Source organism: Pleurodeles waltl, chromosome 8, assembly GCF_031143425.1.
Source record: "Pleurodeles waltl isolate 20211129_DDA chromosome 8, aPleWal1.hap1.20221129, whole genome shotgun sequence".
NCBI lineage: Eukaryota > Metazoa > Chordata > Amphibia > Caudata > Salamandridae > Pleurodeles > Pleurodeles waltl.
This window is the reverse complement of record NC_090447.1, coordinates 348,415,086-348,429,060: the sequence shown is the minus strand read 5'-3', so window position 1 is coordinate 348,429,060 and position 13,975 is coordinate 348,415,086. Positions and strand designations below refer to the sequence as shown.

The 13,975-nt window shown below is 43.0% G+C and overlaps 1 protein-coding gene across 4 annotated transcripts in view; it reads left to right on the top strand.

Annotated features, from left to right (window-relative positions):
- The window catches only part of USP9X (ubiquitin specific peptidase 9 X-linked), a 1,493,361-nt gene that overhangs the window by 496,888 nt on the left and 982,498 nt on the right, over positions 1-13,975 (top strand). The gene's annotated exons all lie outside the window — the stretch shown is intronic.

Here is a 13,975-nt window from a genome sequence, read left to right as displayed (position 1 = left end):
AGAGACAAATACAATGCCCATTCTAGGCCATTATGACAGACAAATGTGAAGTGGCAAGGGGTGACAACAATCAGTACCTGAAACTCCTGCCAGAGGACTAAAGAGAGGCAGCTAAAGTGATCATGCACGAGAGTCTACGTTTCTGCTTCTGTGATCATTGTGGCTATGGATGTTTTCAATGCGGGCTCACATCACTTAAGAACTAGTCCTTCAAACATAAGGATGGCTTAAGAGCACTTCCCTTAGCAGAACTCGACAGGGAAAGTTCCCGATGTACCTTTTTGATGGTCAGACACAGTTCAGCAAACACATGATTGAGACTATTCAAGACAAAAATGGATCTGTTCTGTAATGTCAAAGAGATCTTCTCGCGTTATCGATCCTATCAGTCTATACGACTCCCAATAAGGTCAGTATGGCCATTACCCCTTGTCTTGCAATGACAAATTACATTACAGAAACTAGTGATAGGACTACGTAACTCCTTTGCAGAAATGAGATTCTTTATTATTCCATACTTAATTCTTGTGCTGCTCATTTTCTCCACCTCCACCATTCGAGGGGGGCTGGTACTCCAGATTATCGCGTGTGGGATTGCGCAGGTTTTTTTTTTTTTTTTTTACAAAAGATACCCTGCTGCTTGCCAGAGAGAATCCTCCTCTGGACCAACAGCAACAGAGAATCATCAAAGTCCTGCTAAAGATGCTATGGAGAAAGTACTGAAGAACCAATGCAGTTAAGATATTTTATTCCAGGTTCTTATTCTAAAAACAGATGGGGCTGGAGACCTATCTATGGGATTTCAGCAAGTGCCTGAAGGCACAGTTCTAAACAGAGGCCACAATTCAAGAGGTGCTCTCATGTGATTTGAGACAGCTAGACGACTGTCGGGAAGCCCTGAGCTCCTCTAGAGATTCATCTCTTGCTGCCCAATATTGATTCATACAATTCAAATAACTTCACAGGATTTACCTCAAGCTGTGGCAAATAGGCGTGAATATCTCCCTACACTGCCTGTGCTGTACCCTGCAACACTGACACTTCCTATACACTATCTGGAGTTGCCCTGTCCTGGCCCCATCTTTGGGGCGGGGGCATAGCTGTGGAGTGATGAGTTGTCCTGAGAGGCTCCTGGGATGGTCCCTGGCCCATGACCATAAAATAATTCTTCAATACATCACAAACAACCTAGAGGGCAACTGATGTCAAAGAGCCCTTTTATGGCTGGGACTAGTAGTAGCGTAACCCAATTCTGGTAGCATAGATGGCAGGGCTAGACAATTGCATAGCCCTAGAGCATCCAGTCCATACAAGTTAGGCCTGCCAGAAAAAAACAAAAGAAAGACTTGGGGTGGGGGGTCTTTGAAGCTGGGTCCACTATCTGGATACCAGTCACTCTGAACATTATCACACCCTGACAAATGGTGTTTGGGATTGTAATACTTGCAGAGGAGGTCTCATATATAAACCTCCAGAGAAAGGTGAGGTACTCTTCAGGAAACAATTTAGGGGAGGAGAGATCTGTGCAGTGATCTTTGGCAATACTTTTCATAATTTCCTTTGTACTTATTGTGGTTTCTGGGAATGGGAAAGATTGATCTTGTGTTGGTTTCTCTGGACAGTGCTTTATTTGCCTTTTTTTTTTGTTGTTTTTTTTGTTTTTTTTTTAAGTCTAAACTAAGTTTCAAGCACCAGTGGCAATGCACCTGTAGAAGAGAGGCAAACCGGTATTTTTGTTCTTCACTGGGTCACAGCTGAAAGCTGACACAATGAAGGAAACAGGCTCTAAAAATGTCTGCCTGGACCTTTCAGTCGATTAGGGCTCACACTGAGTGAGCACACATTGTTTCTGAGCATGATCCTAAGCTTTGTAGGAGCATATCTCGAAATAACTCTTTTCAAAGTGTTCCCCTCTCTGAAGCAAGTGGCAAAGTTTGATGTACCTAATTGCAACCATTCTGATAAACCTTTTAACAGGTTCTGTACCTTATGATATTCGTTCCTGGTGCCAGACTGGTCTTTACACTTTTCCCAAGTAGTAGCTCTCCAGTGCTACCAGGTGGCATCATGCAGTTTTGCCTAAGACACTGTCTGCTGAATTTGTCAGTATCAGACTGTTCCATGGCATGTGTAGCTGCAGACTCACATGCTTTGCATAAGTCCACCATCTAGTGTTTGGCTCGGAGTGTTACAAGTTGTTTTTCTTCTAAGAAGCTTTTTAAAGTCATAAGATCGAGTGACTCCTCCTCTTGGTGATAGGGCGCATGGGCATATAGAGTCCTTTGTTAGATTATTTTCGTTCCACTGTCGGTTCGGACGTGTTTGCTCTCGATCCGGTGAATCTCGGTTTGGTAATTCAGAACTTATTCTACTCTTTCTTTAATATCGTTGGTATTGTTTTCGATCATGTTTCCATCTATACTCAATCCAATTTAGACTGTCTGGGTCGAATTTCTCGCCCTTACAAGGGTAACGCCTTTTAAGGGCCTACTTCAATGTGAATCTCATGGAACAAACTCTGTTTTGATTCTGTCCTCTGTGTCACACAAAATTTCTGTTTCTATGTGCAATCTTTGTCTGTCTCCAGACCATCAAGAGGACAATTGTGAAGCCTGTAGATCTTTTTGATCGAAAAAGACTCTTCGGGACCGTACATCTCGTCATCTCAAAATGGCGTCCAGATCCACAGAAGACACACAACGGATATCTTCGGTGAAGAACATGCTCAAGAAGAAGTAAAGCAAGGGGCAGTCTGTTCCATCTAAAACTCAGACTCCGATGAACACTGTGATGACGATAGCCACTGCGTGCCTCCGGCAGCATATGTGACTACAACTGCCACATCACACCCCAAACAAAAATATTAAAAAGACTCCAGCACTAGTCGCCGATCCGCCGTTGCTTTCGGGACATGGTCGGATTAGAAAAGAAAGTCCGGATGACTAAACTTTTGGTTCAGCACCGAGATTTAAGACTAAGGTACAATCAGCTTCCACCAAACAGCCTCCTACACCAGTCTCAGAGTTGAGCTGAAAATCCGAAAGCACATCTTCGGAGCTGAAAAAATTACAACATCTTCAGAGCCCCAAAAGATTAAAATACCTTCGAAGCCGACACTTTTGGTTCAACCGGAACATACATTTTCAGAGTCGAAAGCTGTGGGTAGTAAAGAAACTACTTCTAGCCAGGAATCCATAGACATTCAACCTATTTTAGAGGTGATGGACGCCAAACAGAGAAATACATTTGTTCAAAAGGACACAGGAAGAATTATTGCCCCCCCTCCAATGTCCTTTAAAAGGAAATTGACTTTAAGACACTCCAAAAGATGCACCTCCATCAAAGAAGATCTTCAAGGACAAACAACAGGGAGAGGCTTTAAAGCAGAAAAAGCCTTCACTACAACATTCTCCTGTTCCTCCTTCCACACCACCTCCACCACCACCTACATATGAGGAGCAATTATCACCACATACATCCTCAATTTCACCACATAGGGATGATCTTAGTGGTGACCAACAGGACACAGATCCTGCATGCATTTGACTCTGATCCTATTTTACCAAATTACCCTCAGTTATTTCCTGCCAGACCCTCACCACCAGAAGACAATACAGCATAAAATCAAGTAGTGGCTAGTGCTGCAACCTACCATAATGTGCACATGCACACTGTTCACATAGAGCAGGTTTTTCTGTTTGACACGCTAGCAATAATGCATAAGCAATACGAATGTCTTCCTATGCTCCCAGGCTTGCTCAGACATGTTTCTGATATCTTTCAAGAGCCTGTTAAAGCTAGGATTATCACTCCTAGAGTGGACAAAAAATGTAAACCAGCACTCTTGGACATTGTGTTTATAAGAACTCAACTACCTCCTGATTCCATTGTAGTTGGTGCAGCGAGAAAAAGGCCTAACAGTCGGTCCACAGAAGATGTGTCTCCTCCTGATAAAGAAAGCAGGAAAATAGATGCAGCTAGGAAAAAGGTGGCTTCACAAGCTGCAATTCACTGGAGGATAGCCAATTCGCAAGCTCTTTTGGCTAGATATGACAGAACACACTGGATGAAATGGAAGAGCTTTTACAATACCTCCCTCCAGAACACCAAAAAGGGGACAGCAAATAGTAATGAAGGGCAAGCACTATCTAATAATGCTATTAGATCTGCTATGGATGCAGCTGATACAGCAGCTAGATCAGCCAACACCAGTGTGCTTATTAGGAGACATGCCTGGTTAAGATGTTAAGGTTTCAAACCTGAGATACAGCCACCAGTTTTAAACATGCCATTTGAAAAGCAGCATTTATTTGACCCTGAGGTGGACACAGCAATAGACAAACTTAAAAAGAATCCAGAAACCGCTAAGGCCATGGGGGCTTTGTAAACCACCCACCAGGTGTACTTTTTCTAGACCACAATTTAGAGGGGGTTTCAAGCCATCACCTACGGAAACAGTCACCACCCGTCAAAAACAATCCTACACTAGAGGATCATTTAGAGGCTCCTGTGGAGGATCCAACAGTAGAGGAAGAGTTAAACTCTCCACATCCAGAGGTTCCTCACGATCCCCACAGAGCACACATCTCCTATTGGGGGGAAGACTGGTAAATTTCTATCCACAATGGCACATCATCACTACAGATCAGTGGGTTCTATCAGTTATCCAAAATGGTTATTTTCTAGAACTTATTTCCATCCACCAAACATTCTACCTCGTTCACACAAACTAAGTCAGGAGCATCTCATTCTATTAAAGCAAGAAGTACAATCACTTCTACTCAAAGATGCAATAGAAGTGGTACCTATAGATCAGCAAGGGGAAGGGGTATATTATCTATAATTCCTTATACCAAAATGGATGGTACTCTCAGACCAATCCTGGATCTCAGACCCCAGAATCAGTACATCCTCTTAGAGCAATTCCACATGGTCACTCTTCAGGGTGTCATTCCCTTTCTACAAAACAGGACTACATGACAGCATTAGATCTAAAAGATACTTACTTCCACATTCTCTTACATCCAGCAGATCACAAATGTCTAAGATTTGTGATAGCAGGCAAGCACTACCAGTTCGAAGTGTTACCCTTTGGAGTAACAGCAGCACCAAGGGTATTCACCAAATGCCTTGCAGTGGTTGCAGCATAGCTCATAAGGCAACATACACGTCTTTCCCTATCTGGACAACTGGCTCATATAAGCCAGCACCATTCAAACTTGTCAACAGCACACACAATACACAATCGATACCCTACACAATCTAGGGTTCACTATCAATTACCAAAAATATAATCTGCAACCAGCCCAAATAACAACCGTATTTGGGAGCAGTTCTGAACACTGTCAGCATTAGTGTACCCAAGCCCACAGGAAATTCAGGCTTTCCACAATCTCCTATCACAGCTACAATACAACCAAACTTACACAGTAAGGTTTATCATAAAACTTTGGGAATAATGGCATCATGCATAGCAATAGTGCCTAATGCACATCTAACCAAGAGACCCCTATAACAGTGTCTCTCGCAATAATTGTCTCAGGCACAGGGTCAACTTCACAAACTAGTGTTGTTAGACCGCCAGAGTTACAACTCTCTTCAATGGTGAAATCACACCAACTTATCAAAAGGGCAGCCATTTCAGGACCCTGTGCAACAGACCATAATTACCACTGATGCATCAAAGACAGGTTGGGGAGCACATCATAACAATCTTACCAAACAGGGAGAATGGGACTCAATTCAACAAACTTACCACATAAATCACTTGGAACTGCTAGCAGTGTTTCTAGCACCCAAAGCATTCCAACCACAGATCACGCACAAAACAGTGTTAATAAGTACACACAACATGACAACAATGTATTATCTGCTAAAACGGGGGGGCACTCATCCCAATTGTCCCTTCTAGAACAAACAATTTGGAAATGAGCAATTCCCAATCACATTGAACTGCTAACAGAGTATATATATCCCAGGGATACACAACCACTAGCGGAACTCTTAAGCAGGACGCAGCAACAAATGCACAAATGGGAAATTCACCCACAAGTGATTCAACAGTACTTTCACATGTGGGGAACCCCTGACATAGACCTCTTCACAACAAGCGAAATCGCAATATGCCCAAACTTTGCATCCAGATACCCACACCCTTGATCCAAGGACAATGCTCTATGGATCAGTTGGTCAAGGATATTTGCTTATGCTTCATGTAAATATGTAAATACATGGACATCTTCTTTTCTCACTATATATATATATATATATATATATATATATATATATATATATATATGTTCGATGGCATGTGTAGCTGCAGATACACATGCTGTGCACAGTCCGCCGTCTGGTGTTGGGCTCGGAGTGTTACAAGTTGTTTTTCTTCGAAGAAGTCTTTTAGAGTCACGAGATCGAGGGACTCCTCCCACTTCGATTCCATTGCGCATGAGCATCGACTCCATCTTAGATTGTTTTTTTTCCGCCATCGGGTTCGGACGTGTTCCTTTTCGCTCCGTGTTTCGGATCGGAAAGTTAGTTAGAATCTCGGAAAAAAACATCTGTATTGTTTGCGTTCGGTATTGGGTTAGTTAGGACAAATCGACACCGAATTTTGAAGAGCTCCAGTGGCCCTTCGGGGTTTTTTCAATCCCCCGTCGGGGCCTGGTCGGCCCGGCCACGTGCGGCTTCAAGGCTGATGGAACGGACCCCATTCCGCTTCTGCCCAAAATGCCATCACAAGTATCCGTATACGGATCACCATCTGGTCTGTAACTTGTGCTTGTCCCCCGAGCACAAGGAAGATACTTGTGAGGCCTGTCGAGCGTTTCGGTCGAGGAAGACGCTGAGAGACCGAAGAGCCAGGAGACTACAAATGGCGTCCACGCCGACAGGTCAAGATTGTTTCCAGGAGGAAGAAGAAGCTTTCTCCACCCGCGAGTTGGATTCGGAAGAACTCGACGCCGAAGAAACAACCAAAACCGTGAGTAAGACGTCGAAAATCAAGACTCACGAGAAGTCTACGAAAGCCCAGGGGACGCCACCGCCAACAGGCCATGGCTTAACCCGAAAAATAGGTGACCCATCCAGGGCACCGAAAAAGGGCATGCTGGTGTCGAAGTCATCCGACTCCAGTTGAGATACCGCCACACAGCAACCTCGGAGCTGAGACGGCGGCTCCGAGAAACTTCGGCACAGAGACAGCGGCACCGAAGAATTTCGGCACCGAGGCACGCCGAAAACAAAGAAGGTTTCTTCGGAGCCTAAAAAGACTTCTGAAAAGGTTTCGGTTCCGAAACAGCCAGCCTGGGAGCCGAAAACTAGTTCCTATACAGAGGAACAAGGACTAACCTCCCAATTACATCGATTTGGAGAGGAGCTTCAATCTGCAGAGCCTGACTACACACAAAGAAGGCTTCATATTCATGAGGACACAGGGAAAATAACCACTCTTCCCCCAATCAGAATAAAAAGGAAACTTGCCTTTCAACAAAAGGACAAGCAACCACAGGCAAAGGTGGCAAAGACAACAACCCCACCACTGTCTCCACCACCATCAATACATGCATCACCAGCAACAACTCCACCACTGATGCACTCACCAGCCCATACCACAATGAGTCAGGATGATCCCGATGCATGGGACCTCTACGATGCTCCAGTGTCTGACAATAGCCCAGAATCTTATCCTACAAAACCGTCACCACCTGAGGACAGTACATCCTATACACAGGTGGTCGCAAGGGCAGCCGAGTTTCATAATGTCTCCTTACATTCGGAACCAATTGAGGATGACTTTCTTTTTAACACCCTATCCTCAACCCATAGCCAGTATCAATGCCTTCCCATGCTCCCAGGAATGCTAAGACATTCAAAACAAATCTTTCAGGATCCAGTTAAAGGCAGAGCCATAACTCCAAGGGTGGAGAAAAAATATAAGCCACCACCCACAGATCCAATATATATTACAACACAACTAACACCAGACTCAGTAGTTGTGGGGGCAGCTCGTAAGAGAGCCAACTCTCATACCTCAGGCGACGCACCACCTCCAGACAAGGAGAGCCGCGAATTTGATGCTGCAGGAAAAAGGGTTGCAGCACAAGCAGCAAATCAGTGGCGTATTGCCAATTCACAAGCACTTTTGGCAAGATATGACAGGGCTCATTGGGATGAAATGCAACATTTCATCGAACACTTACCCAAGGAGTTCCAAAAAAGAGCGCAACAAGTGGTGGAAGAGGGACAAAGTATCTCAAATAATCAGATACGGTCTTCCATGGATGCAGCAGATACAGCTGCAAGGACAATAAACACTGCAGTGACAATACAAAGACACGCATGGCTGCGCACTTCTGGGTTCAAACCGGAAATCCAGCAGGCTGTGCTCAATATGCCGTTTAATGAACAGCAATTGTTTGGGCCGGAGGTAGACACTGCCATCGAAAAACTCAAAAAGGACACCGATACAGCCAAAGCCATGGGCGCACTCTACTCCCCGCAGAGCAGAGGCACATTTCGGAAAACTCCTTTTAGGGGAGGGTTTCGAGGTCAACCCACAGAAACCACAACCTCACAAACCAGGCCTACCTACCAGGGTCAATATCAGAGGGGAGGTTTTCAGGGGCAATTTAGAGGGGGCCTATTCCCAAAAAATAGAGGAAAATTCCAAGGCCCCTAAACCCCTCAAAATAAGCAGTGACTCACAAGTCACACACCCCCATCACATAACACCTATCGGGGGAAGACTAAGCCAATTTTACAAACTTTGGGAAGAAATAACAACAGACACTTGGGTCTTAGCAATTATCCAGTATGGTTATTGCATAGAATTTCGCCAATTCCCTCCAAACGTCCCACCGAAAACACACAATATGTCAAAACAACATATAGATCTTCTAGGCCTAGAGGTTCAAGCATTGCTACAAAAGGACGCAATAGAATTAGTACCAATTCAACAAAAAAACACAGGAGTTTACTCACTGTACTTTCTAATACCCAAAAAGGACAAAACTCTGAGACCAATACTAGATCTCAGAACACTAAATACCTACATAAAATCAGACCACTTTCACATGGTCACATTACAAGACGTAATCCCACTGCTCAAAAAGCAAGACTACATGACAACATTAGATCTAAAAGATGCCTATTTCCATATACCAATACATCCTTCACACAGGAAATACCTAAGGTTCGTATTCCAAGGAATACATTACCAATTCAAAGTGTTGCCATTCGGAATAACAACTGCGCCAAGAGTTTTTACAAAATGCCTGGCAGTAGTAGCTGCACATATCAGAAGGCAGCAAATACATGTGTTCCCGTACTTAGACGACTGGTTAATCAAAACCAACACGCTAAAACAGTGTTCACAGCACACCAAATATGTCATACAAACCCTTCACAGGCTGGGTTTCTCCATCAACTACGCAAAGTCACACCTTTTGCCGTACCAAACGCAGCAATACTTAGGAGCGACAATCAACACAGCAAAAGGGATTGCCACTCCAAGTCCACAACGGGTTCAAACATTCCACAAAGTAATACAGGCCATGTATCCAACACAAAAGATACAAGTCAGAATGGTAATGAAACTACTAGGCATGATGTCTTCATGCATAGCCATTGTCCCAAACGCAAGATTGCACATGCGGCCCTTACAACAGTGCCTAGCATCACAATGGTCAAAAGCACAGGGTCAACTTCTAGATCTGGTGTTGATAGACCGCCAAACATACATCTCGCTTCTATGGTGGAACAGTACAAATTTAAACCGAGGGCGGCCTTTCCAAGACCCAGTGCCACAATACGTCATAACGACAGATGCTTCCATGACAGGGTGGGGAGCACACCTCAATCAACACAGCATCCAAGGACAATGGGACATACATCAGAGACAGTTTCACATAAATCACTTGGAAATGTTAGCAGTATTTCTAGCGCTAAAAGCATTTCAACCCATCATAACCCAAAAATACATTCTTGTCAAAACAGACAACATGACAACAATGTATTATCTAAACAAACAAGGAGGGACACACTCCACGCAGTTGTGCCTCCTAACACAGAAAATATGGCATTGGGCTATTCACAACCACATTCGCCTAATAGCACAATTTATTCCAGGGATTCAGAACCAATTGGCAGACAATCTCTCTCGAGATCACCAACAAACCCACGAGTGGGAAATTCACCCCCACATACGAAACAATTACTTTCAAATTTGGGGGACACCTCAAATAGATCTATTTGCAACAAAGGAAAACTCCAAATGCCAAAACTTCGCATCCAGGTACCCACAAGATCAATCCCAAGGCAATGCTCTATGGATGAATTGGTCAGGGATCTTTGCATACGCTTTTCCCCCCTCTCCCTCTCCTTCCATATGTAGTAAACAGGTTGAGTCAAAACAAACTCAAACTCATACTAATAGCACCAACATGGGCAAGGCAACCTTGGTACACAACACTACTAGACATGTCAGTAGTACCTCATGTCAAACTACCCAACAAACCAGATCTGTTAACACAACACAAACAACAGATCAGACATCCAAATCCAGCATCTTTGAATCTAGCAATTTGGCTCCTGAAATCCTAGAATTCGGACACTTGCACCTCACACAAGAATGTATGGAGGTCATAAAACAAGCTAGGAAACCTACCACTAGACACTGCTACGCAAACAAGTGGAAAAGATTCGTGTATTACTGCCAGAATAATCAAATTCAGCCATTACACGCATCTACAAAGGATATAGTAGGATATTTACTACATTTGCAAAAATCAAATCTAGCTTTCTCTTCCATAAAGATACATCTTACCGCAATATCAGCTTACCTACAAATTACTCATTCAACTTCACTATTTAGAATACCAGTCATTAAAGCGTTTATGGAAGGCTTAAAGAGAATCATACCACCAAGAACACCACCTGTTCCTTCATGGAACCTCAACATTGTCTTAACAAGACTCATGGGTCCACCTTTCGAGCCCATGCATTCTTGTGAAATGCAATACTTAACGTGGAAAGTTGCATTTTTGATTGCCATCACATCTCTAAGAAGAGTGAGCGAGATTCAAGCATTTACCATACAAGAACCATTTATTCAGATACATAAAAATAAAGTAGTTCTAAGAACAAATCCTAAATTTTTACCAAAAGTTATCTCACCGTTCCACATAAATCAAACAGTGGAATTACCAGTGTTCTTCCCACAACCAGATTCTGTAGCTGAGAGAGCACTACATACATTAGACATCAAAAGAGCACTAATGTACTACATTGACAGAACAAAACTAATTAGAAAAACAAAACAACTATTTATTGCCTTTCAAAAACCTCATACAGGAAATCCAATTTCAAAACAAGGCATTGCTAGGTGGATAGTTAAGTGTATTCAAACCTGCTATCTTAAAGCAAAGAGAGAGCTGCCTATTACACCAAAGGCACACTCAACCAGAAAGAAAGGTGCTACCATGGCCTTTCTAGGAAATATTCCAATGAACGAAATATGTAAGGCAGCAACATGGTCTACGCCTCATACATTTACCAAGCACTACTGTGTAGATGTGTTAACTGCACAACAAGCCACAGTAGGTCAGGCTGTCCTAAGAACATTATTTCAAACTACTTCAACTCCTACAGGCTGAACCACCGTTTTTGGGGAGATAACTGCTTACTAGTCGGTGCACAGCATGTGTATCTGCAGCTACACATGCCATCGAACGGAAAATGTCACTTACCCAGTGTACATCTGTTCGTGGCATGAGTCGCTGCAGATTCACATGCGCCCACCTGCCTCCCCGGGAGCCTGTAGCCGTTTAGAAGTAGATCTTTAACATTTGTACATTTGTAAATATATTACTTTAACCTTTATTATGTACATACGTATTCATTCCATTGCATGGGCACTATTACTAATATACAAAACTCCTACCTCACCCTCTACGGGGAAACCAATCTAAGATGGAGTCGACGCCCATGCGCAATGGAATCTAAGTGGGAGGAGTCCCTCGATCTTGTGACTCGAAAAGACTTCTTCGAAGAAAAACAACTTGTAACACTCCGAGCCCAACACCAGACGACGGACTGTGCACAGCATGTGAATCTGCAGCGACTCATGCCACGAACAGATGTACACTGGGTAAGTGACATTTTCCATATATATATATATATATATATATATATATATATATATATATATATATATATATATATATATATATATATATCTTTGTGTATATACATAATTAGTATATATTTGTTTGTTTAAAAAAAAAAAAAAAAGTTATATTAAATCTATAGCCATTTTATTGCAATGTTGTGTGATTTACAATGTTATGGGATGTTGCCTTGCTCTTTCATTGCATTGGGTTATTGTTCTCATGCACGTAAAAAATGTTGGTACTGACGTCGGCGCGTCGGCGAGGACCTCTTATTGCCTGTATGACGTCAGATGGCGTCGCGTGGGCTAATGTGACGTCCTCGTCGACGTGCAGAAGCTAGGAAGAAGATTTCCATCGAATGCTGGCGCCATGGGAGTATTCATTAGGTGAGGAATCCACAGGTAGCTAATGTATCCACCAGAAAAGTCGTTACCGAAGGTAAGTAACTCGTTCATCTCTACCATTGGTGTTCTCATTGGAGGAATCCTCCCTGTAGAATTAAGATCAGGCAGTTGCTGGAGGAACAATCACTGGCAGAACTAAAGGATGAGGCAATAAGTGTTCTGGAACATCCTGTGGTATATTTTTGACCATTGGAGTCCGAAATAGAGAACGCCTCATATTAAGGCCTGGTAGGTGGCTGATTTGCTGAGGCATTTACTTTCAAATAGGTGTGAATCTGCAGCGACTCATGCCACGAACAGATGTACACTGGGTAAGTGACATTTTCCATATCAGGAATCAACTAGCTTACTGGCATCTGTTTGTGTTTTCCATGCTTCATTGAAGTGGTCCGAAGCTCTTTTGGTGCTTTACCAAGAGAATTTTTCAGCAGTTTGAAAAACCCAAGGTCTTTTGGCTTATCTGAAAATATCAGGGATTAAGCCATGCCACAGGCTAACATCCTTGTGCGACCCACCTGGCATCTTTGTTTTGTCACATTACGGAGCACAGCATTGCAGCCTGCTCCTCTTTTTCATTTATACAATAATGCCCTTGACATCCATAAACAAAACGCTGGGGAGGGCAAGCTATTTTTTGGTGAGCACTGCAGAGATGTGGTGAAACTTTCCCCTTCACCTATAGGTAAGTCTGCTGACAGAGAACAATCTTCCAAAAGCTATTACCGCAAAAAGCACCATCGGAAGGAGAAATTGGTTTCTCCTTCGAAGAAACAGTCCTGCTCTCACGACCATCTGGAGTCTGAACATAGTTACCCAATGAAAGACCCTTCTTGTTACTAGGAAAAAAAAGTCAGTGCCTTATTGTTTAAGGATTGTGAGACCTGGGGCTAAAAGACATTTTCAAACTGCACTTCGGGGAGCTATTTTCAGAAAAGGTAAGCAACTAGCTTAGCTGTTCGCTTGAAAGAGGTGGCGTGGCATTGGCTTACGCTTATTCATTTCATATTAATATAAATTGAATTTAGATATTCATGGTCAGTTAATAGTCAAGATAATCGTCTTGCCTATGTGAAGGCACTAAGAGGTAATAATTCACGTTAGACGTGCCTGTCACTCATTATTATATGAACGATGACGTAGGTTCTCATTTATCACAAGGGATGCCTACAAGCCTAAGATGCTGTTAGGTTTGCCCTAAGTGGCGACGAGCTGAAAATTACTACAAGTGTTGTTGAATGCATAGACATGGCCTTATTTCACCTCCGCAAATTAAATTTGCTAAAATAATCTTATTTTTCTGCGGTTACCTTCAGAGTTCGACTGAAATGATTTGCTCATTTGGTTTTAATGGCAAGCCTTGCTCTGGTGGCACTGCTTTATTGCTTTTGGCATTGTTTTATT